At 47.6% G+C, this 25,018-nt stretch overlaps 1 long non-coding RNA gene across 1 annotated transcript; it reads right to left on the bottom strand.

Moving 5' to 3' along the window:
• Positions 1-10,287: 10,287 nt before the first annotated feature.
• Positions 10,288-16,228, bottom strand: LOC150046298 (uncharacterized). The gene is made up of 3 exons (XR_016539657.1): positions 15,014-16,228; positions 14,160-14,415; positions 10,288-10,368 (listed from the first exon to the last, which is right to left on the bottom strand). It is a non-coding gene; the product is annotated as an uncharacterized LOC150046298 (long non-coding RNA).
• Positions 16,229-25,018: the final 8,790 nt, after the last annotated feature.

The following is a 25,018-nucleotide window of genomic DNA, read 5'->3' on the forward strand; positions in this document are numbered from 1 at the left end:
TGTAGCATCAATCTGGATACCTCTCTCCTGTGTGAGCCTTCTGGTTCCAAGTACTCTATTACTGGGGACCCCCAATTCCCCCTCTATGGCCTCGTATGAAGTAGATTCTCAGAAAACCAGTCACTGAATAAAATAATATTTTTGTACGGTGTGTGTGTGTGTGTGTGTGAAGCTTGAATTCAGAAGCTTACGTTGTAGCTTCGCTTTTTTGTTCAATGCTAGTGCTCTTACCACCTAAACCACACCTTTAGTTCCAGCCTTTTGCTAGTTCATTGGAGGTAAGAGTCTTTCAGATTTGTCTGTCTAGGCTGACTTTGAACCATGATCCTCAGATCCTGAGTAGTTAGGTGTATAGGTACAAGTTCCTGGCTCCTGGCTAAAACAATCTTTACAACAACGTGCAATTTACATGCCAGCAAATTTAGCTTTAAGGAACTGGAATTCATGAAATATCACCCTAAAATTCAGACATTAGCCCCTTTAGTTGAGAATTAGGAAAGTTATGCCAACTGGGCATAGTGGCTCAGGCCTGTAATCCTGGCTACTCAGAGAGAGAAGTGCTTTGGGAATTAGGAAAAGGACAGAGGACCACTACAAAGCCCTGAGAAGCAGAAAAATAATGCAGAGAAAGCTGGGCGCTGCTGGCTTACACCTGTAATCCCAGCTTTTCAGGAGGCTGGGATCTAAGGATCGTGGTTCAAAGCCATCCCAGTCCCTGAGACTCTTTTCTACAATTAACCACCAGAAAACCAGAAGTCACGCCCAAAGTTCTTATAAACCTGAAATCCTAGGTTGGGATTTGGGGAGTGGGTGACTCCTGCAGAGGTAGAGAAGAAATCCACAGAATGGCTCCGCCCATCTCAGAGAACTGAAACCAGGTGCCATCTTGAGAGTGAGGCCTGTTGTTGGAGGTTGAGCTCTGAGGACTGGAAAACAAGGAAGGGCCTCAGGTCCGGTGTCCTTGGGACACCGTTTTCCTGAGGGAGTCTGGGTAGAGGAGGCTCAGGAGAGGGCAGGGGTAGACAGACTCAGGGAGATGTTTGGGTGGCAGTGAGCTGGATGGCTGCCTGGGTGTTATGTGGAGGCTGGGGCTCTGCAATCCCTCATTTTCCCTGGCCTCCTCCCCACTGTGGGGCTCCCTTGCTGCTGGGCAGGCCTGACAGGGCAGAGGCCAGCAGGCAGAAGTGGTGCAGGGGGCAGAGAAGGGGGTTCCCTCAGTTCTGCCCACTCCAATGCAGAGCTCAGAGCTGTTTGCTTCTGACATAGCGACAAGGAGGAAGGGGACAAGACTGCCAGGGAGCACTCACCTTCCCCAATCCAGGGAGGAAGGAACAAAGCGTTCTGATGTGGAGATGATATGATCTCATGTTTAAAAGATCCCAGTGGTACCACCAGCCCTTGCAGATCTGATAAACACAATCAGCAGAGTTAGCAGGACACAAAATCAACATCTAAACGAGAAAACCGAACCAGTGGCTTTCCTATATGCCAACAGCAGTCGTGCTGAGAAAGAAATCAGGGAAACAATCGTGTTCACAATTGCCTCAAAAGAACACCCCAGGACCAGACCTCAGTCACGGAGGTGAGTGACCTCTGTAATGAAGCCACAGAAGAGACAGAAGTCTCTAGAAGATGGAGAGGCCTCCCAGGCTCATCGATCAGCAGAATTGCTATTGTGAAAATAGCAACCTAGAGAGTCAATGCAATCCCAACAAAAAAATATTTCAGTAACTTCACAGAAACAGAAACAACAACAACAACCCTCAAAAATCAGAGATACATGAAAGATCCTGGACAGCCAAAGCAATCCTGAGCAAAAGCAGAGAGCCATGCTGGAGGTGTCATAATTATACTTCAAATTATACCCTCAAGCTATAGTAATGAAAGCAGCATGGCATGGGTAGGAAAATAGGTACCAGCACCAATGGAACAGAGTAGAGAACCCAGAACTGAGCCCAGCAACTTGGCAGATGGAGATCAGAAGGTTTCTGAGTGGAGGCCAGCCTGGGAGAAAACATTAGCAAGACCTCAATGGAACATGCCAGGCATGGTGGCTCATGCCAGCTCCAAGAGAGGTGGTAGGAAGAGGGCCTTGGCCCTAGGCGAGGGCAAAAAGCAAGTCCACTTCTGGCAAAAAGGGCTGGAAGTATGGATCGAGCAGTAGAACACCTGCCTAGCAAAAAACACCATGGCAAAACAGCACTGAATAGTTCAAGAGCATTTTCTGAAAGAAAATACAATAATCACTCAGATGCACTCACGAACCATCTGGGTTATGTCGTTAGTTAACATTCCTTGTCAGGAGGCCAAGAATACACATAGGTTACCTACTCACTTACTCAAACGCCTGTCCATCCATTCACCCATGCATGCATGCATGCATCCATCCATCCATTCATCCACCCACCCATCCATCCATCCATCCATCCATCCATCCATCCATCCATCCATCCATTCATCCACCCACCCACCCATCCATCCATCCATCCATCCATCCATCCATTCATCCACCCACCCATCCATCCATCCATCCATCCATTCATCCACCCACCCATCCATCCATCCATCCATCCATCCATCCATCCATCCATTCATCCACCCACCCATCCATCCATCCATCCCTCTATCCATCCATCCCTCTATCCACCTACTCTCTCTCTCTCTCTCATCTGCCTATTTGCCAACCTACCTTTCATCCTTTAGTCATCCATCCATCCATCCATTCATCCATCCACCTACCTGCCCATCTATCTATACAATTTTCTATCTACTCATCTATTCATCATCTACCCACCCATTTACCAACCTATTTTTTCACCATTTTTTGTCATCCATCCATCCATTCTCCTACACAATCTTTATCAAGAATATATAGTGTTAAGATCCCACTATCAATACTTGATTCTCAGAAAATTCCAGGATAGCATATTTTTTTTTTGCTGTAATAGGATTTTGGAAGGTGCATTTACTTTTGAGAGGGTTTTTTTTGTTGTTTTTAAGGTAAAGCAAAATGTAGTATTGAGTTTATATAGATTTTTAGCTCTAATGTAACTGTATACGTGGCACTGAAAATTGTTCGTGACTTATTTAGGGAAAGATGGTCTAAGGTAAAACTTGCTGTATCCAGCAAAGAAGAAGAAGAAAAAAAAGATGGGCTGAGAGAAACAGTTTTTGTTTAGGCTTTGTTTTTCATTAGAAGCTGTGAAATTGTTGAGCTCAGAGCTGTTGTTTCTGCCTGGTCAGGTGTTGCTAGTCAATGGAAAATAAGTTGCTATCAGGGAACACCTTAGATTTTAAGAAAATGAAAAACAAGTCTCTATCAGGGACCATCGTAAAGTCTAAGAAAACTCCACATGAATGGTGTGATTGAATGTGCCCTCCTTTTGCTGTGTGCTGCCACTCTGGATGCCTGCAGAACTGTGCTTTGGACAGAGGGGCTGAAGCCCAGGAATCCGAAGCTGCACAGCCCTCGTCCGGATTCTTCTCCTGCCTGGAACTCGCTTTGTGATCTTAGGAAAGTTCCTTCCACACACTGGACTAGACCTTGCAAGATGGCAGAATGAAGGGAGCAATGGCATCTTAAGAGAGAGAATGGGCACAGAGTGATTGCCCTGATTTTGGGGACCCCCAGCCTCGCATGTCAGGAGCTCATCTCCCTGGTCAGAGGAGAAACTTCACCTTTTATTCCTTCTTATCTTTTCCTTTCCATCCTTCCTTCTCCCTGTAAGCACTTCCTAATCTGCGGAATGCACATTTCTCCTAGTTTATTTCCTTTTGCTGGTTTGTTTTCATCTATGTAAAAAAAAAACCAGATAAAATGTATAGAGCTGTCTTCATTTTTTTGCATCATTTACAGAAATGGCTTAAGACCAAAGACTCCCTCCTCTTTCCCGCTTGACATTCTGGTTTGGAGATCCTTTCCCATTGGCATCAGTTCTGATGCTGGCCCAGGCCCTGGGCTCCTCAGAATCGTGGCGCTCCCCATCCGAACTCCGGTGGGCCTCCTTGCCCGTGAATTTGTCACTGTGGTTTGTGGGGTTCCCGTGGGACTCCTTTCCCAGCGTGGGGCTGTGAGGCTGACGACACATCTCTCGGCGTCCTTCAGGAAAATGGGAATGGCTGCCTGCTTCCATCACGTTTCCTTTTTAGCACCTGGTGCTTCAGGCTTGGTAATTTTGGCTAATCTGATGACTGTAAAGTGGCAGATCGTTGTTGCTTTAATTTGCTTTTCTCTGATTAGTACTGAGTTGGAGCATCTCTTCATATAATTTGAGCCATTTCTCCCTCTCTCTCACATTCCCCCTTTTCTTACCAGCGTTTTGGTGGATTCAGTTGTGTTGTGGCCATAGGCATTTCACAGGTTTATAAAATACATGGATACAACAGACACTATATTCATATACACAACATATGCCACACATGACATCATGTATATAACGTGTCTATCATATACGCATATACACATACATACATGCACATGCCATGTACACACACCTATCCATGCATACATCTGTTGGTACATGGTTGGCCTGGACCATGATCCTCTCACTGACTTTCCCTCTCACAGCTATGGGTGGAGATAGGGTGGGAGCATTCTCTCATTCAGTGGGTATGGACGATCTGAACCGTGTTCCTCCCAAGTTTACACGTCAGAGCCTGCACTCCCTGGATCATTCTGTCCAGAGAAGGGGCTTGCAGGGATGTAATTATTGTTCAGTGGGGTCATAAGTTGGGGTCGTGGTCCAACAGGACCAGTGGCCTTAGAAGAAGCAGCATCAGCGTTCTTCTTCCCCTCTCCCCTCTCTCCAGCCCCTTCTGCTTCTCTTTGCTCCCCTCCTCTGTCCCTGTCTCCCCCAACCCCCTCCCTCTGCATAGGAACCCACAAGGGGCCATGTTGCACTCACATTGTGAAGGTGCCCCTGCAAGCCAGGAAGAGAGGTCTCATCAGAACACGGAAGCAAGACTCACAGGAAGTGTTTGGGGGCAGGGGAGAGAGGGAAGCCCACCCTTTCTGCTAGTAGAGCTCGAATTAGTACTAAAGTAAGAAACCAAATGGGTACTGGTGGCTCACTTCTGTCATCCTAGCTACTCAGGAAGGAGGCTGAGATCTGAGGATTACAGTTCAAAGCCAAACCCAGACAGGAAAGTTCATGAGACTCGTCTCTCTTATGAACCACTAGAAAACTGGAAGTGGGGCTGTGGCTCAAAGTGGTAGAGCATTAGCCTTGAGTGAAAGAGTTCAGGGACAGTGCCCAGGCCCCAAGTCCCATGACCACAAAGGAAGGAAGGAAGGAAGGAAGGAAGGAAGGAAGGAAGGAAGGAAGGAAGGAAGGAAGGAAGGAAGGAAGGAAGGAAAAGAAACGGCAGGGTGAAGCCAAACCCTTCCTTCAGATACGGCTAAAGGTTTTCAGCCTTGACCGTTCTCTGGGTTAGAGAGGGCTTTGCTTCTGCCTGAAAGGCCAGGCCAAGACCCCAGGAGCACCTTTACAGGAAGAGGGGAGAGGAAGGGAGAGGGGTATCTCAGTCCCTCACAAGCCAATGACAGTTTGATGGATGAGTTCGGTGACAGAAAGGCTCCCCTCCCCAATTTTTTTATGTCATTTATTCCCCCCTCCCCCGTGTGTCTGCAGTCTTTGTCCCCATAGATGGACACATGGTGGGGAGCTCTCGGTGGGCACCCTCTCTTCTCGCTGGGATGCAGGTGTAAAGGCTGCTCTGTGGAGCCGTTCCAGGACCACCGAGGCTTAGCATAACACCCCACCCGCCTCTGTCTTGTGTTCGTACCTGAATGTGCGAGCAAGAGGCCCCGTGTGGCTGGAGCTTAATGATGAGGTTTAGGGTTGCTTTGCTCCCACCAGCTCCCTTTGTGGCCCAAATAAACAACACTATAAAAACCTACATTTAAAAAAAACCCACACCTTTACTTTTTCCTCTTGAGAAACTACTGCATGGAAAGCTTGTTTCCTCCTCCTTCCTGCCCGCCCCCCGCCCCCCTCCTTCCAGGAAAGTACTTTCATTGCAATCCCAGTTGAATTCCAGAAATTACATGTGGAGAGACACAGAGACAGAGACAGACAGAGAGACAGGCACATTCTGAGCTCTTATTGTGGGGATGAGGCTTGGGTCTGAACCCAAGATTTTGCTTTGGTTACTTGTGAGGTACGAGCTGATGAACGGGGTTCTCTCTCCTCCCTCTCCCTCTACCCACCCCCACCCCAGCTAGCCTTTGAGTTCAAGGACTCATTGCTTGCTGAGCTGTTACTCTCCCGGTTAATCTATGTCCCCAACCCTGTTTTTCACTGGTTATTATTATTATTATTATCATTATTATTATTATTAGTCATGGGGCTTGAACTCAGGGCCTGTGCGCTATTCCTGAGCTCTTTTGCTCAAGGCTCAAGTGCTCTACTACTTGACCCACAGGCCCCCTTTCAGCTTTTTGGTGGTTCACTGGGGATGAGAGTCTCATAGACTTTCCTTCCGTGGGCTGGCTTTGAACCTCAATTTCAGATCTCAGGCTTCTGAGTAGCTAGGATTTACGGGCGTGAGCCACTGATGGCCTGTCAGAGCTGGGGTCACGTTCTCGTCGAGGAGATGGAATCTAGCAGGCTTTTCTGCCCAGGCTGGCCTCAAACTAGATTCCCCCGCCCCCAACCTCAATCTCCCACGTAGAGGATTACAGAGGGGTACACTGGTGCCTGGCAGTAGAATTGTGATGGCAAATATCCTGGATCCGTGCCATTGGTGAGAGGCACTGCTTTGAGGCAGTGCCAGCAGGGAACATAGTCCCCTTTGCTCCCACCCAGGGCACAGGGACTGAACTTGGTCTCCAGTGGGGTGAGTTGGGAAGGGATAGAACCTTGGTACGAGTGGACGGGGTCACTGGGGAGGAACTGGGGTGGCTCTTGAGGGCTCTTGGTTAGTGTCTGCAGGAAGGCTGGTACAGGGGGCCAGGGCTGTGGCCCTCTCACTGTCTGGCATTCTGTCTGCTGCATAATCTCTCCCTCTGACATCTGTTGCTGCCATGATGCCATCTTGCCATCTTGTGACCCAGCCAAATAGGGCCAACCAACCCGAGAGCTTAAACCTCCCAAACTGGTCCCTCAACAGACCTCTTTTCTTCACAAGTGGTCTAGCCTCGGTTGATCTCTTATAATAGCCCACTCTTTCGACTGCCTAATATGTAGAAAATAAACACCAGTGCTGCATACTTTGGCTGTGTCACCTACGTTTGAGCCAGGGATACCTAGGAAATGTCAGTCGCTACTATAATTGTTAGTACTGTTTTTGAATGCTGCTAAAATGCGGTTTTACTTCAAAAACAAAGAAACGGGGGAGAAGTGCCACTGTGGTTCAACGTGGTAGAGCACTAAGATCGAATGCAAAAGCTCAGGGACAGCGCCCAGGCCCTGAGTTCAAGCCTCGGAACCAGCAAAAAATGATAAAATAAAATGGGGAAGGTGGATTCGCTGCTTCATGTGTTCAAATCCGTGGAAGGAGCAGGGGGAGGATCTGGCTCAGGTACACTGGATCTGGACCCCAAATGTCACTCATCCTTCCTGATTTCTCGCGTTTCTGTCTCTCTCCACTTCTGGCTTCAGATCAGCTTTCCTGCCCCTGTAGATGAAGAGGCTTGCTTCAGCCTGACCAGGCCTGCTCTGCACTCACGAGGGACAAAGGAATGGAAGAGACTCTGACTACCACTCATACTCAACGGGTGTCTGAGCCTCATGATCAGGAATCTGGGGGTGGTGGGGATGAATCCCAGAAATGGGGGAATGGTGTTCTGAGAAGACAGAAATCATGGCCCTGTGAAAGACTGCTGGAATGCATCCATCCATCCAGCCAACAGATCGCCAACGTCAATTACAGGTGAGACATCATTCTAAACACTGCTCCGTAGATATGGACATGGTGTCTTCAAAAACACCCAAGTCTGTTTTCCTACAGGCAAACCCATCCTTTTACAAGACTGTGTAACTGGGTGCAGTCAAGACTGCCCTTTGCATGATTTATGGTATCTCCCACCTTTGGGTGCGATTGTAAAGGACAGGGCCTAGGTGTTGTCCCTGAGCTCTTGGTGATCAAGACCTATCACTCACTTTGAACCACAGAGCCACTTCTAGTTTTTGAGTGATTAACTGTAGATGAGGGTCTCATGGAGTCTTTTCTGCTCAGGCTGGCTTCAAACCATGATCCTCACATCTTAGCCTCCTAAGACAGGTATGAGTCATTGGTGCCTAGCGGATATAGATTTTATCCTCAGCTTCTGGGGAAACTCTTCTATAGACTGACCTGGGGAGAATTCCCATGCAGAAATACCGTGTCTTTCAATCCTTGAACATGGATTGGCTCTCCATCCATTTAGCAACTTGGGCATTTTTTCTCAGCAATTTTTGTAGCTTTTCATGGGTGACTTTTGTGGGTTGCCTTCCCCACTGCTAAACTGATTCCTATTTTACGCTTCCTGATCCTATTGTGACTGGAATTGTCTTCATTTTGGGGGTTTTCGCTGCTCCAGTGTAAAATACAATGGATTTTGTTTTTGTATATTGAGCTTCTATTTATACTTGAATGAGTTTTTAGATGTCTATGTGTATATGTGTTTTCCCAGTGAATTGTCCAGTCTGTCTTATTGGTTGGATTTATCGGCACAGTGCTGTAAGAAAAATTCCCTTGTTATCATCATGATGAGTGTGGTATCTATAGCAATGTCACCTTTTAATTCCTGCTATTGATTGTATCTTCTCTCCTGTTCTCCTGAACATGTCTGCTATAGGCTTATTAAGTCCATTGATCTTTCTGAAGAACCAACTTTGGATTTCATTGTTTTTTTCTTTTTTTCTACTGTTTTCTTATGTTCTATTTCATTGATCCTCTCTTATCTTTATTATTTCCTTCTTTCTACTTGCTTTGAGTCTAGTTTCTTTTCATTTTTACATTTCCTGACTGTTTTTTGGAAGATAGAAGCTAAAACCATGATGTGATAAGTGTCCTGTTTCCTATCATCTGAATAATTATATAGAGGAATCTGTAATCAGGTTCCCTGGCACTCCCTTCCTCCCCATAAATGACAAACAGAAAAACTTGTGATCCAGTAACCCCAGGTCTAGTTACCCAGCCAAAGGCAATGGAGCCTGTGTGCCCACGAGACATGGAGCTTTCAACATTCACAACAGCCAAGAAGAGGAACTCATCTATGCTTCTGCCAGTGGCTGAGTGGACACAGAAAACCTGGCACAGGAACCCAACCGAAGGGTACCCTGTTCTAAACAAGGAGGAAATACTGTTATGGATGTTGACAGACATTATTTCAGGTGGAAGAAAAGCCAAGTGCAGAGAGACGAATGCCACATGCCCCAACTTCTCTATGGGACCCAAAATGTGGAGCTCCTTTCTGAGAGAGTTAGAATGGTGGTGAGCAGGGGCCGGGGAGACATGACTGACAGGATACACAACTGCAGTGAATGGGGGAGGGAATTTGGCAGCCTGGAGAGTAGCTGTGTATGTATGCATGTGTATATGTGTGTGAGAGAGAGCTAGAGAGAAAGAGACACACCCAGAGAGACGGAGAGTGACAGAAAGACAGTCAGATTTGAACTCAGGGCCTCCTGTTTGTCAGGTAGGAGCTCTGTTGCCCGTCTTGCTTTTGTTCTTTTTCAGATAGGGTTTTGCTTTATGCCAAGGCCAGGCTGGACTGAAATCCTATTTGCTTGCACTTGTCACATCACTGCAGATGACAGAAGTACAGTCTCATACTTTGTGCTTCTTGTTGAGATGGATCTCGCCAAGGTTTTGCCTCGTCTTGGCCTTCAGCCTCCGTCCTCTTTAAGTCAGCCTCCTGAGGTTTCCAAGTGTGAGATATTGCTCCAGATGGAGGGAAGCACATTTGAAAGTTTCATTACCCTTTCTTCTCCCCGTCACCCCCCCAAAGCTACTTCTGGGAGGCAATGTCTTTGTTAAGTAGCTTGAACTCAGTCATCCCGCGATGTCTACGTATTTGAAAACGTCACGGTCTGCCTAGTAAATACTTATTTTGTCAGTGAAAGGATAATTCAGTTAAGAAAGAACCTGGTATGGTTTCAGCAGCAGTCCCGTAGGTTCTGTGAGACAGGAGAGATAATGGGTCAGGAGCCTCTGCCAGCTAATTTGCCAATTTCTTGGGTTAGCAGGAAGGCCGAGTCCAGACGGGGGCATCTGTGGAGAAGTGAGAAGCTTTCTAAATGAAGACAGCCAGGGGTGACACAAAGTGATTTTGACACCTGTTAATTGGCTGAGTACACCGACGCCACCAGCTCACTGCTCTGCACTCTGCTTCTCCCTGGCGCTGTCCCTTCTCCGCCAATTCTCGGTCCCACTGTGAGCACGCTGCAGAAATAAATGAGAAAAAGCACATCCATCGCCTCGTCCCTAATTCAGAAAAAAAAAAAAAATCAAGCTTTCCCCCCCCTCCCTGTTCTATGCTGTTCCCTGTCATGCATAATATAGCAAATTAATTAGTGGGTCTGGAGGCACTTTGCTAATACAATTTCTCTGTCTTGCTGGAGGTGAATTGTGTTCATGCCTCAGTCACTTGAATATTACTCTTCCGTGTTTGATGGAATTATGTTATCAGGTGATGATTTTATTGCACACGATCTGATTCTAATTAAACCAGAAAATAGCAAATTGTAAGAATAGGAGAACGTTTCATGGATCATATTCTCCACTCCTTGTGCTCTCTCTCTCCTCTCTCTCTCTCTCTCTCTCTCTCTCTCTCTCTCTCTCTCTCTCTTTCTCTCTCTCTCTCTCTCTCTCTGTCTGTCTGTCTGTCTCCTTTCAGTACTGGGTTTTTAACTCTGGGCCTGGATGTTGTCCCTGAGCCTTTGTGTCAAAGTTGGCGCTCTACCATGTAAACCACTGGAGACTTGCACTCTTCTTCATAGTAACAAGTTGTGAGATTCGGGGTGAGCGGGCTGGGTTTCCTCCACTGGCTTTTAAAAATCTTTCTCAGTGATGGGGCCTGGAGTTTGGCCTAGTGGTTAAAGTGCTTGCCTAGCATGCATGAAGACCCAGGTTCGATTCCACGGTACCACATACATAGAAAAAAGCCGGAAGTGGTGCTGAGGCTCAAGTGGTAGAGCTCTAGCCTTGAGAGAGTCCAAGGACAGTGCTCAGGCCCTGAGCTCAAGCCCAGGACTGACAAAAAAAAAAAAAAATCTTTCTCAGTGAAAGTGACTTGGCTTGTACCTTTCTGCTCTATGCAATTCCTTCCTCCATTAAAAGAAGAAAAAATCTACATGAAAGCTTGACTTTGCCCATAGTGGTAGATTTAAAAAGAAATTCTTTTTTGATATCTTCTGGGTTGGTCAAAGAGTTTTAAACTTGTTTTAAAATTTGGGGCAGACAGACAGCAGAGGAGAAACTACATGTTGGTTTTGTTTTTCCTTGCAGAATTCTTTCTGGGGAAAGAGGTAAAGTAAAGCAAGGCCTAAAGGCGTGAGCCACTGGTGCCTAGCTTGGCCTGAGAAATCTTTTGGTGAAAAAAAAAATTCACTTTCTCATCTTTCGTTCCTAGTTCCCTACTTGTAAGTTTTCAGTGTTAATATGAAAGCAACCTTTCTCTTCGTCTGAATGTGGCTTTTTGATTTTTTTTTTTGACAGGGTATCTAAAAGGCAGCTATTAGACCAATTTTCATTAACTAATAAGCCAGTTCTTGGGCAAAACATGAATTTTTTGTCATGTCTCCTGTGAAAATTCAAACAAAGCCATAATTAAGAGGCACACGGCTAATTGTAAGGCCCGGGATTCTTTTGCTAAGGGTAGTCATTAAGAGGAGACGGAATGCTTTCGTGACTTCAGCAAGAGAAAAACAACTATTAAAATGCAAACGGAAGGCAGGCGGCCTCTCCAGCTTCACAAGGGCTATGTGCGCCTTTGCAAGCCCCCGGATGACTGTGGTTTGATCTGAGGCCTTGTCAGTAGTTTTTTAAGAAACAATATCCAGCGGGGCAACTAAACCCAAGGTTACACAGCTTTTGGCTTCCAAATGACAGGCTACCACTTTTCTGTGGGCAGAGCCAGCCTGGGCATGGTTTCCAGAGGGGGAGGGCAAAGCCAGGACCAGAGGCCTGGGTCAGTTTTGGCCTGCCAGGAGCCTGATTTCTGATATCAGCAGGAAGTTTTCTTACTCTCTTAGGATGCCTTTCCCCTCTCTAAACGATAGCTTGGAAATTTAGAAAATGTAGAGGTGAAAGAATTAAAAAAAAAAAAAACAAAAAGAATTCTACTTAATTGCAGGACACCAGAGGTAGCCAGTTACCATTTTGGTGAATTTCCTGCTTAGTAACTTTTGAACCTTCCTGTCAATGTATCACATGTGACTCTTGAGTGGCTAGGGCGACCGGTGTGAGACACCAGTGCACCCAGGCTGTTTCTAGCTGTTTCGTTCCATTCTTTTCCATGGGGCGGGGGGCTGTGGGTGGGTTCCTCTTCATCGGTTCAGCCCTTGTCCTCCTCACAGGCTTGGCACCCAGAAGAGAGGGAGAGGCAGGTTTGGAGGGGGCAGCGGTCACATCTTCACATCCTGACACGAACCTGTCACTGAGTGTGTGCTACGATGCCCTGACCTTGGGCAAGGTTATTGTCCTTGACTTTCATCAAGGGCAATTACCGGTCAGCAGAAGTTCCTTAGACAGCAGCAAAAGCTGCTGGCATTTATGCCAGCTTCCATCCCGGAAGGAGATCGGTGCATGCCCATAGTTTTATGGGATGATCATTCGCAGTCTGTAGCCCCAGCTCTTTCTCTCCTCTCTTCTGTCCTAGAATGGAGGGCTCCCCTGAATTCCTGATGGTTTTAGGTCCAGCCTCAGCTTCTAGAAATTTCTGTGCTCCAAGCAGGTCTTCTTATTCAGGCTGTGTTGGCCCCGTTGTGAGGATCCCAGATCTCAGCAAGTGCTGCCCGCTAGGATCTTAAAACCATTCTTTTGTTGTTGTTGTTGAGCGTCTGTGCCAAACCTGGGGCTTGAACTCAGGGCAAATTTGGAAGAGCAAGTTTGGAAATTCTTTTTTTGGCCAGTCCTGGGCATGAGCTCAAGGCCTGAGCCCTGTCCTTGGACTTTCTCAAGGCTAGAGCTCTACCACTTGAGCCTCAGCACCACTTCCGGCTTTTTTCTATGTATGTGGTACCGAGGAATCGAACCCGGGTCTTCATGCATGCTAGGCAAGCACTTTAACCACTAGGCCAAACTCCCCGCCCCAAATTTGGAAATTCTTACTCCTTGGCTCCATCCATCCAGGTCTTCTGGAATGGTGTATGAACCCTACAAAGCCTCGAATGGACAGCAGCAGAAATAAAGTAAGAGAAGGGAGGGAGGATTCTACAGTCCTGCTGGGGAGTTAGTGGCATAAACTGGGGTCTTCACTAGTCAAACCAAACCCAATGGCAGGAGCCAAAATGTCACAAGAGTGCTGTCCTTTAGCCACATGGCCCAGCTTGCCCTTTTGGGGATGGTGACCCTGTCACATCCTCAGATAGCCTGTGTTTGGCTCCCTAAACACCCAGTGAAAAAGTGGGAAAACAGCTGGAGTTTTGCTATTTGGTTGCCTTTATTGGTGGCATCTTTTAGAGATGCATACTTTTTTCCTTTTTAATTTGTGCAAAAAAAAAAAAAAGAAAAAAAAACCCAAATCACGGTAACTTTACACAAAGTGAGCAGCTGGTATGATGGTTTGGGAAGGGGGCCATGGCTTCTGGAGTAACCAGTGCTAGCCCAGCCTTGTCTTCTATGGGCAGGAATTGAATCTAATTGTGGGCTTGGTTGGTCCAATTCTAACTATGTGTTTCTTTGTCTATCTCCCTTCAAATTGAGTGCTTTTCCTTCAGCACCTGTCAGATAGTTCCCGGGTGTCGGGAGGGATCAGAGTCCTGGAGACAGGGGCTCAATGCTGTACTTTTGGAGGGAGTTGTCCCTGAGATTTGGGGGTGGGAGCGTGGGGGGGGGCTCTGAACCCACACCCCATCCTTTGAATCTTCCAGTTGAGTGGAGATATGTGATGTTCTTTTAAATCCCACCTAGACATAGGTGGCTGAGCATTTGAGCCCACAGGAGTGATTTTATTTTTGAATTAGCATGCACTAAGAATACAAAAGGTTTTATTGTGGTGATTCTATAGATACCTGCAGTATAGTTGGAAGAGTTCACCCTCTATTTTGCTTCCTTTCCCCCCTCTTCCCTTCCTTTCACAACAGCGTTTGATGGGTTTCTATGTGCTGTCTTCCTATACAAAGGATTCATCTGCACAGAATTCCGGTCGCTTAGTCTAGGCTGGTTCTCTTCCTGAACGTTTTGATCACAAGGCAAGAGCTTCATTTTTTTTTTCTTTCCTGGTTTATTAGTTTCGCGTGTCGAAGGACTCAGGTACAGCACATGGACCTTGTGTGAAAGAAATTTAAAAAGTGAGTCTTTACCTGGTGTTGATGGCTCATGCCTGTAATCCCAGCTATAGAGGAGGCTGAGAGCTGAGGATCATGGTTCAAAGCCAGTCCATGGAGGAAAGCCTGTGAGACTCTTATCTCCAATTGACCACTAAAAAACTCAGAAGTGGCACTGTGATTTTAGCAGTAGGGCGCTAGCCTTGAATAAAAAAGCTCAGGGACAGTGCTCAGGACCTGAGCTCAAGTTCCTGGATGAGAGAAAGACAGAGACAGAGAGACAGAGGCAGAGGTAGACACAGGAGAGGGAGGGAGGGGAGAGAGAGAGAGAGAGAAATTATTCCCTGAGGATACATTTGGCCTTTGGTGGAGTTTTGTGGTAGGGCGCTCCTGGGTTAAAGAGAGTCTACAAGGATCCCAAGGCTTTGGGGTTACAGACAGATTATCATGATCTTGGGGGGGGTGTGCCACTTCTGGAGTTGGAGTAGCCTTCAGCTACTAGCTTGCTTATTTACACCCACCAAGGAATTCCACCAAGACTTGGCCTCTCTCCATTTCCTCCTCGCCTCCCCCACCCCTCCCCTTTTCTGCAGGCTCACCTTTCTCTGTAGAGAAGGCTTTCCATCAGTGAGTCTGGAAAGCAGCCAGGGGCCCTGCTGTGTCAGAGTGACTTCCGCAGCCCCAGCCCCTGAATCAACCAGATTTTGTCTATCGGCCTTTCTGCTGCGTCCCTCCGGAGAGCCACCTGTAAGTAATTGCTGAAGGAGGCATAAACCAGGGAAATTTGATTTGAGCATGCAATTGGAATCGGGAAATACTCATATGAATAACCGAAGCAGCTGAAGACAGCAGGTTTGTGCTTCATAGGGGGAAAAAAAGCATTTTTTAAAAAAATCGCAGGGTCTTCAGAATGGAAGTTTTACCATCACAGTAGCTCATACCGCACTCTTCTCTTGTCCCAGTTTAGCCCCATTAACTGCCAGACTGTTCTTTGTTGAGTGGAAGCTACCTAATTGGGTTGCATCTTTGGAAAGTATAGAAACAACAGTGTGTGACCCCACCAACCAGGCTGTAGAGTCTTAAAAACAAACAAACAAATAACCCTGCCAAACCAGGGCAAAATTTGGGGCTATTTAGTACAGAGTCATCCAATGAGAGAGCCAGGAGCCCGAGGACAGAAGTCATTTGCCAAAAGTCACTAAGATTTTTCTTGGAAGTGTCACAGTCAGCTTTTGCTGCAGCCATCAAGAGCCCCAATACCAGAGGTGCGGGAGAGTTGTCCAGAGCTGCCATCTGGCCACAGGATGCATCTGTTCCCTGGATTGCGTTTCTCTCATGATCCAGGACAGAAGCTGAAGGTAGGAGAAAGAGCCAAGCCAGAGCAAACTTCCAACCTGCCTTTGCTGGCTGTCATTGGCCATCATGGCTTCTGAGGCTGTCCAGCTGGGCGACCACTTTGTACCCAGTCTACCAACCAGCAGGGTTGAGGACTGGCAGATGTCACCAGGAGGAAGAAGGGAAAACCCTTGCAATGCTGGGGAAATGTGGGGCCTGAAGAAACCTTGGAAACTTCTGGTTTCACCTAGGTTGATTGCACCAAACGCGTTTCAGATAGAAGCGGGAGAGCTTGTCTGCTGAGAAGACTCAGTCACTACAATGGCTCCTCTCCATGAGACCTGCAACAGGGCTCATTCTCTCCTGCTGCTTCAGAATCCCATCTGTCAGTCTGCACGGCCCAGTCTCCGAGGCTGGGGGGTTGATGGGTGTTCTTGTATGTGTGGTGATTCGGGGTCATCCTGGCTCTCGTCCGTTCCTCCCCCCAAGGAGGCAGTCCTCCCATCCCCATCTTCTCGCCTTTCTCCCATTGTCAATCCAAAAGTTCATAGCTTACCCTCTCAGAGAGCTTCCCCAGTTCTCCCGAGCATCATCATCTGCATTCAGTTACTAATATGCCATGTGCCAAGTGCCGGACCAAGGTGCTAAGACTGCAACTGTGACCAGGAAAAGACAAAGTCTCTGCCCTCGTGAAAGGATAATTGAGCCCCAGAACCATGACACAGGAGCCAGAGGGGTTATTGGTGGAGTGAGCACTATGGAAGACAGATGATGGGCTCAAACAGACAGTGGTGGAACGGACATTGCCAGGCGACGTGGAGCTGTGACGAGTGCATTGAGGAAGTGACGCTTGAATCCATGTCTGAGAGATGAGAAAGCGCTCAGTGTCTGTGACAGAGCAAGTGCAAAGATCATAGCAAATGTAGTTGCTCGGAGGTGGCTGGACCAGCCTCAGTTTCCATGAGAGATCAGGAGTATCCTTGGTGTGAGTTCAAATAAGGTTCTTGAAACTTGCAGGACATATCACAGACTTCAGCCGAGAGGTGGTAGAGCAGATTAGCTGATCCATCATCATAGCTCATCCACTCCATTTACCTATCATCTATGTCTATCTTCATATATATATTTATATATGTCAATCTGGGACTTGAACTCTGGGCCTGTGCACTGTCCATGAGTTCCTCAGCTCAAGGCTAGCAATCTACCACTTGAGCCACAGCACCACTTTCTGTTTTCTGGTTGTTAATTGGAGATAAGAGTCTTGTAGACTTTCGTGCCCTGGCTGGCTTTGTTTGCACAGTGATCCTTAGATCTCAGCCTCCTGAGTAGCTAGGATTACAAGCATGAGCCAGCTGGCACCAGGTCCTTCCTACATTCTTATTATGTACCCATCTATGAACACCCTACCTTCCATCTGCATAGTTAGTCTATACTCTATCCCCCTACCTACAGATCAAATCTATCTGTCCATCTCTCTATCCTCTCTCTAATTCCTGCTAGTATTTTTCTGGATAACCCTGACTAATACAGAGGGCGAAGGCTTCCATCTTCTACTAGACTGTGCTATATCCAGAATGCTGGGCATCTTCTTTGACCCACTGCAGGCCCCAGGAAGGATTTGCTGAGTGGGAGAACTGAACAACGTGTTTCAAAGCTAAGGATGACTAATGGCTTCTGGAAGAGCAGACTATCCAGCGTCCTCACCAATGGCTAATTAAACCACCCCGATCGGATGTCTAAAACATTGTACGCTAGTGACCCCCCTTCCTGCCACATGAATTGAACAGGCCCTGTCTTCTTGGCCCATGTAGGCCATTGCTCTTCTCTGTAATTAGCCCTTGCATTTTGACAGTCAATGAGACTCCAGTACTTTGATAAATGACTTGTTTCTGGGAACAGAGCATTTGTGAGTAGGAAGCCCAGTCTCGTCTCCCGTTTTCTCCCACCTCTTCCTCTTCCTCCTGCTTCAGGCTGTCCTTGAACTGTCTCAGTCCTCAGGATGGCCATGCTTCCTGCGAGAGGATGGCTGCAAGAAGTCTTTTTTTTTTTTTGCCACTGACTGCACATCTACTTGGTGGCCTCATGGTACACATATACAACAGAAAAATCCTGGAAAAAAATTTTTTTTGAAAAAATAAGCGCAAACCTTCCAGCCAAACAGATGGAGCTAACATCCTAAACAAAATCTATAACCCTGTTTCCTTTAGCGAGTAGCTAGCCTTCACTGGGGAAAGCCATGCATGCTTCTTCCCCTGCTTTTGGAAGTTTGTTAACTATTGCCAAAAGTGCTGTTGACTTGCCATTGCACTAAGCCTCCTTTGGTTCAACAGAAAACCAACTGTCATAACTGCCACTGGGGGTGGGGGGTGGGGGTGGGAAACAGGGTGAGGGAGGGCACTATGACCCAACAGAAGACCTGTGATTGGTTCAAACACAAACTTTGCATAATGGTCTGACCATAATTGGTGCAAGTCAGAGGAGACTGTCATGATTGGTGTAGACATCCTTGTCCCCGCCTACTCTGGCTATATAAGCAGGCCATTCACCTTTCTCGGTCACCAGCTGGGAAATTTACTCTGTTACCTCCTGGAAGGAGGCTTCTCCGTGCTTTCTGTTAACAAATTGTATTGGAGCTTGCTCTCTCCTTCTTCTTTCTCTCTCCCTCTCCCTCTATTTCTTAATAAGGAACAACACACTCCCTGTTGCTTCAGGTTTGTGATTTCATGGGATTTTCTTTATAGTCAACCGTCTAGGGGTGGTGGTGGTGGCGGCTGGTAATTTTCTCCCCCATCTTAACAGATGATATTGCCAATATCACAGTTGGTGGGTGCAGATTGAAGCATTATTGAATCTAGAAGAATCTGACCTTGTCATTTCCCCTATCTTCACTTGAACAGAGGAAGAGGAAAGTCTCCTTTGACAAGAGATTTAACTGTTCACCCCATGACTTTATGTCTACACCAAGGACTGTCCTGTTGAATTCCTTTAGCATCCTGACGATATAGGAAAGCTCTTAAGCAACGTGGCTGTTTTCCTTTGTTCTCACCCCAGAGATGGGTACTGAGTGTGGGAATGTTGCATCCAGTAGGGCTGGTCACTCCCTAGAGAACATAATAAACATTTGTGAAGAGGCAAGAGAAGTTGGTGGAAATGTGAGATGGTACAACTTCCACGTGAGAAGTAGTTGTAGCATTTCTTCAAAACTATTAGAATTCCTACAGAGCCTGGGCTGCCTAAGAGTGTTTGCTTGATTCCTGGCCATATCTATCCCTTTGTCTTAGGTTGGGGGTGTTGTCTGGAGGAGGAAAGGGGAGAATGTCCTTTTTGTCAGCTCTGAGGGTTAACTGCATCCATGGGGTGACTTGCTTAGAGGGCACTGATTGCAGTTACTTTTGTTCCCCCATATAATGGAGGCTCCAAATGGCATTGGGGGGGGGGTAGCCAGGAATGACATCCCCAGAAATCCCCTTGCTGGATAAATACCCCCCAAATATTCCAAATTGTGACTCAAGGAAATATTAGCCCTCCACAATGCACTACAGTTGTATTCATGACACTCTACTGGGCAGAGGCAAGGGAATGAATGGATAAACCTCATGCCTCCAGACAATGGAATGTTATTTAGTCCTGAGAAGGAAGCTAATTTTGTTCCCATTCCATGGCAAGACCGAAGCCCAAGAACACGTTAAGTGAACCGAGCCAGCCATACAAGGACACATGTCTGATTCCAGGGGTAGGCCTATCTAAAACAGTTTACATCATGGACAGCTGGCGGTTGGCTGCTAAGGGCTGGGGGTGGGGGAGGGAGATGCTTGTTTGCTGGGTACAGAGTTGGAGTTCTGCTCTAGGGTGCATCCCAGGCGGCGGCGTGGAGTGGTACCCTTAGAAGACGGCAACCTTCCTGCGAGGTGGCTGCTGGCTCGGGCTGAGATCTGAGGACCACGGTTCAAAACCAGCTTGAGCAGCAAAGTCTGAGAGACTCTTATCTCCAATGAACCACAAAAAAAAAAAAAAATCAAACACCCTCCCCCCGTCCCCTCCCAAAAAGTGGAAGTGGAGCTGTGGCCCAAATAGAGTGCCTGAGCAAAAAAACATCTCAAGGGCAGTGCCCAGGCCACACACACAGACATGCACACGCAGTAGCAAGGACGGTAACCATTGTGCTATGTGGCATTGACCAAGAAAAACGATCTGCGGAAGGTTCATTCCCACGCGGTCCCTCCAGGACCCAGTGGGCTTGAGCCCGGGGGACTGGGCCTGGACACAGGGCTCTTCCCCGGGCGGGGAGCACGGGGACCAGCCAATCAGCAGTGAGGGCGTGAAGACCCCAGCCAATCAGCAGTGAGGGCTTGAAGCCCCAGCCACATAGGGACCAACCAATCAGCAGTGAGGTTTTGAAGACCCAGCCACATAGGGACCAGCCAATCAGCAGTGAGGGCTTGAAGACCCAGCCTCATAAAGACCAGCCAATCAGCAGTGAGGTTTTGACCCATCGGCACGAGGACCAGCCAATCCGCAGTGAGGTCTTGAAGACCCAGCCACATATAGGGACCAGCCAATCAGCAGTGAGAGCTTGAATACCCCAGCCAATCAGCAGTGAGGTCTTGAAGAACCATTCACCTAGGGTCCCAGCCAATCAGCAGTGAGGTTTTGACCCATCGGCAGAGGGACCAGCCAATCGGCAGTGAGGTCTTGGAGACCCAGCAGCAAGGAGGGCCGGTCCCTCCCTGGCGCGGGATGGCGAGCAATCGGGGAGGATCTGGAGTGTCAGGAAATGGGCAGCCACGTTTTGCACACACCCCGCCCTTCTTCTTGCTGTGTTCCGAGGTCTGCGTTTCTCTAAGCCTTAGCAGGAAATTCATGCCACCTTACAACATGTCTGCAGGTGTATTTACACCAAAAAGCCTCCTTCAATTAATCAGTTCTAATGCTCCCATTAGCTCATATTTTCACTCTGAGAAGCACCACGAATGACTAGAGATTGCACCGGCGGTGCGTCCTCCCCTGTTGGAAAGGCCACCCTCGGTTTCTCCAGCTGCCTTGGCCTTTGTGAGATGAGCTCCCTCCTCTCGCATCTGTCTAGCGCAGGAGAAGGTTTCCTGGGGGCTGGGCCAGGGCTGCATCAGGCAGGAGAGGGTTCAGAAAAGGTGGTGTTGGCCCAGCTCTACAGGAGGCAGAGCGCGGGAAGATCACAGGTGGAGGCCAATTGGGGCAAAAGTTTATGAGACCACATCTCAGCCAATAGCTGAGTGCAGTGGTTCATGCTCCCATGACTCCAGCCACTTAGGGGGCTGAGTAAGTTCTGGTGTTAGGCCAGCCCAGGCAGCCTATCTCAACAGGAGGCTGAGACCACAGTTCCAGGACAATTCAATCTCAACAAGAAAAGCTTGGTGTGATGGCTCACCTGTCATCACAAGTTATGATGGTCAGATTCTTATCTAAAAAAAATAATGAGTGTATAAGGGATCAAGTGGTACCACACTTGCCTAGCAAACCCAAGGCCCCAAGTTCCAACCTCAGCACTAAAACAAAAGGAAAACAAAAATACAACCAAGGTTACATGTTAAAGCCTGGGGGACATTTTCATTTTGGTTCTTTTCATGTTTAGAAAGACCCGAGTTCCTCTAAATCCTGGTCCTGAACAACCTAAGCCTCAATTTACTCATACGTGGAGTAAGGTAGCTGGTTGGGCTTGATGTTTCTAAGGACTCATTCAGCTCCCCCAAATCCGTGGGGCCAGGAATATTTGCCAAGAGAACATTTGTGACCTCTGTGTCCAGAGGGAACAGCCCTGGCTTTCAGGAAGCCCTGCCTCTCCAGTGGTGAGGAGACAAGCTACTCTGTACTTGAATAAATACATAATTTTTATTCTTATAAAAAATATTGTGCTGCACATTTTTGTCTGAATTTTCCTTTCCCTTAATGGCTATTTTGAAAAGCTTGCTTATGAATACATAAAATTAAGCTGTCATTCTACCTCCTCAAGAAGCTGAGATCTGAGGATCATAGTTCAAAGCCAGAGCAGGCAAGAAAATCTGTGAGACTCTTATTTCCGATAAACTATTTAAAAAAGCCAGAAGCAGTGCTGTGACTCAAGTAGTAGAGCACTCACCTTGAGCTCAGGGACAGCACCCCGGCCCAGAGTTCAAGCTCCAGAGCCATCAACAAACAAACAAATAATAAAAAAAAAACACTTTATATGTTTTCACTGGTACTTAATAGTCCACTAGAAATTATGTAGACCCCATTGATGAACATTTTTCCTCTTCTGTCTTCACATAAAGAATGCCGTGCACATGGAGAGTTGCAATGGTTGATTTTGTGTGTTGACTGAGGCAAGCGGTGCCCAGGTGAAATATTTCTGGGTCTTCTCTGAGTGAGGGCTTTGGGAAAATACTGGTGGCCGAGTCAGTGGTTGGGGTGGGTGGGTGGGGACTGTAGTAATGTGTGCAGGGCCCAGATAGAACAACCATGGAGCAGTAGCCTCAAAGCCTGGGACTCCCGGTCCCAGCACACTCTGGGAATTCCACTCCAGTTACCCTGCAGACCTCTGTGTCCTCCAGTCTCCAGTCTGTGAGCAGAGCTGTTGGGGGACTTCCCAGCCTCCTGGGAACCACGCTACCCCCACATTCCTGCACAAATCTCTTCACATCCCCAACCCCCACCCCACTTGGCCTGCTGTGGTCACTGTGGCCCAAGGCAGGTTTATCTGTGGGCTAAATTCTTAGAAGCAAATTTGCTGGGTCACAAGCTATGGGATTTTGTCATTCTGATCGCTATTGACATATTTCTCATCACAGAGATGATAGCAATTTATTCTTCCATGAATAATGTATAGTATCTTTTCCCCCAACACAGAATATGATCAAACTTTATAATCCTTGACACTCTGCTAAGGTGAAAATAACATCCCATTGTAGTCTTAAGTACTGTTTCTCCACGGAATTTCTTGCACACAGAGTCCTTCTTTTTCTTGGAAAAGTCACTTTACAGATTTTGAAAGGGCATCGCTTAAGACATTTTAATAGATGCACTGGCTTAATGCCATGGCTCTGGCCTCGACTTCCTGCCAATTTCCAAAGTCATTCACAAGCCCTTAGGCGGTGCCAACCCTCTAGCCAGCCATCCCATCCTGGTTTCCTTAGCACTGTTGTTATGGCGAAGCCGCAAGGCTGCCTGACTGCCCCTCCCCCCACTAGGTCTGTGTTTGCTGGAAAGGGGAGATGAGTGAGCCACCACAATCCTGCCTCCCCCACCACACCAGTGGACAGCCTCTGAAAACACTTCCCAGCTTGGTGTTGCATACTATCCCAGGGGCACTCGAGAACCACAGGCTGGGGGCTCACCCTGTAATCCTAGCTGCTTAGGAGACTGAGACCTGAGGATCACGGTTCAAAGTTAATCCCAGGCAGAAAAAGCTGTGAGACTCATCTCAGATGAACTAACCAGAAGTAGGGTTGTGGCTCAAGTGGTAGAGGGCCCGACTTGAGCAAACTAGAACTCAAGGACAGCGCCCAGGTCCTGAGTTCAAGCCCCAGGACACACACACACACACACACACACACACACACACACACACACACACACACACAGAGCATGTCAACAGTGATTGAGACATGTCTGTTTTCTAAAGGAACCTGCTTTATCCCAAAGGTAAACTTTTTTTGTTGCTTTTTCTGTGTTGAGACAGGATCCCTGTAGTTCCAGCTGGCATTGTAACTCATGATCCTCCTGCCTCAGCTTCTCAAATCTGGGGTAGAAGCAATCCAGTCCCCCAGCAGACAAAATGTCCCAATGGCACACATACCTGGCTGTGCGTTTTGATATCACACAATCCGATTCTTCGTGCTGACTTGAAGCACATGTCAAAATAGTAAGAGATGGGGGTGCTTGCTGGGGAGAGCAGAGGGGCAATGTATGTCCCCTCCCACTTCCTGTTCCGTGGGTCCTTCCACAATTCCCACTCCACCCCCACCACGGGAGAGCACACACCCAAAGCGCTGAGGTCACTGACGGTTGCCGTCTCCTATGTCACCTCAGCCTGGAGGGCGTCTACTCTTAGCAGCCAGATAAGCTGGGGGATGCCACGAGTGTCACTGAGGCTCCAGTGGTGCCACATGGACTCTAGGAAGCAAGGCTGGCTGTGGGCGGGGCATACGAGAGCCCCCTATAAAATGTGATATGTGGGCAGGGCTTACACGAGCCTCCATTCAGTGCATTCATTTTATTTGTGCCACTCCTGGGGCTTGAGCTCCAGGCCTGGCACACTCTTGTACTCTTTTTCTTTTCCTTGCACAAGGCTGGCACTCTGCCGCTGAAGCCACGCGTCCACTTTTAGCTTTGTACTTGGTCAGCTGGAGATAAGAGTTACACAAACTTTTCTGCCCAGGCTGGCTTTGAACCTCGACCCTTAGAGATCTCAGCCTCTGCAGTAGCTAGGGATTACGGTGTCAGCCACAGCACCTGCCAAGATTTATTCTAATTAGGTACTTTTAGTGACTTAAAAAACGTAGTACCTAAATGGGAAACGAGGCTACTTATGTGTCTCGAAACTAAAAGAGATTCCAAGCCCATAACCCTCAGCAATGGCATGAACGAAGCAATTGTATTTCCTAAGACTTCACTGATTTTTCTTTATTGTGATTATGGTGGCCGATTCATCATGTTTGGCACAGCGCGGTGGTCCTGGGTTTGAACTCAGTGCTATGTTGCTGAGCAGGTTTCTCCTACTGAGCCATGCCTCTAGCACTTTTATCCTGCACTGGTTATTTTGAGATAGAGTCTTGCTTTATTCCCAGGACTTTGCTCGGACTGTGATTCCCCTATTTTAGACTCACTGTGGTGGCTGCGATAACAGGCATTCCCAGCCATGCCAAACTTCTGTTGAGATGAAATCTTGTGAGCTTCGTTGTTTGTTTTAGACTGGACTGGCTTAGAACCACAGTCAGCCATCTGTGTTTCCGGAATGAAAGAAATGTTCCATTGCCCCCAGATAGTCGTTGAAAAGTCATGAACTCTTTTTCCCCGGACTGGCCTCAAACTTATCCTCCTGTCTTGATGTCCTCCGTAGCCCAGAGAAAGAGGAGCAGAGACGTTGCTGTGAGGTGTGGGGCTGTGGGAGAATCTAGAGCATAGAAAGAGAGCCATGCTGGAGCCATGGAAGACGGTTGGAGGAAGTGCGAGGCTGGAAAGCTTTCCTGATGCACCAGCTGCAGCGGTTGGGAGCAGATCGTCAGGGATGTGTGTGGTAGAGAGGTGGGCATGGGAAT

The sequence above is a fragment of the Megascapheus bottae genome, chromosome 25, assembly GCF_031878675.1.
Source record: "Megascapheus bottae isolate mThoBot1 chromosome 25, mThoBot2.hap1, whole genome shotgun sequence".
Taxonomy (NCBI): Eukaryota; Metazoa; Chordata; class Mammalia; order Rodentia; family Geomyidae; genus Megascapheus; species Megascapheus bottae.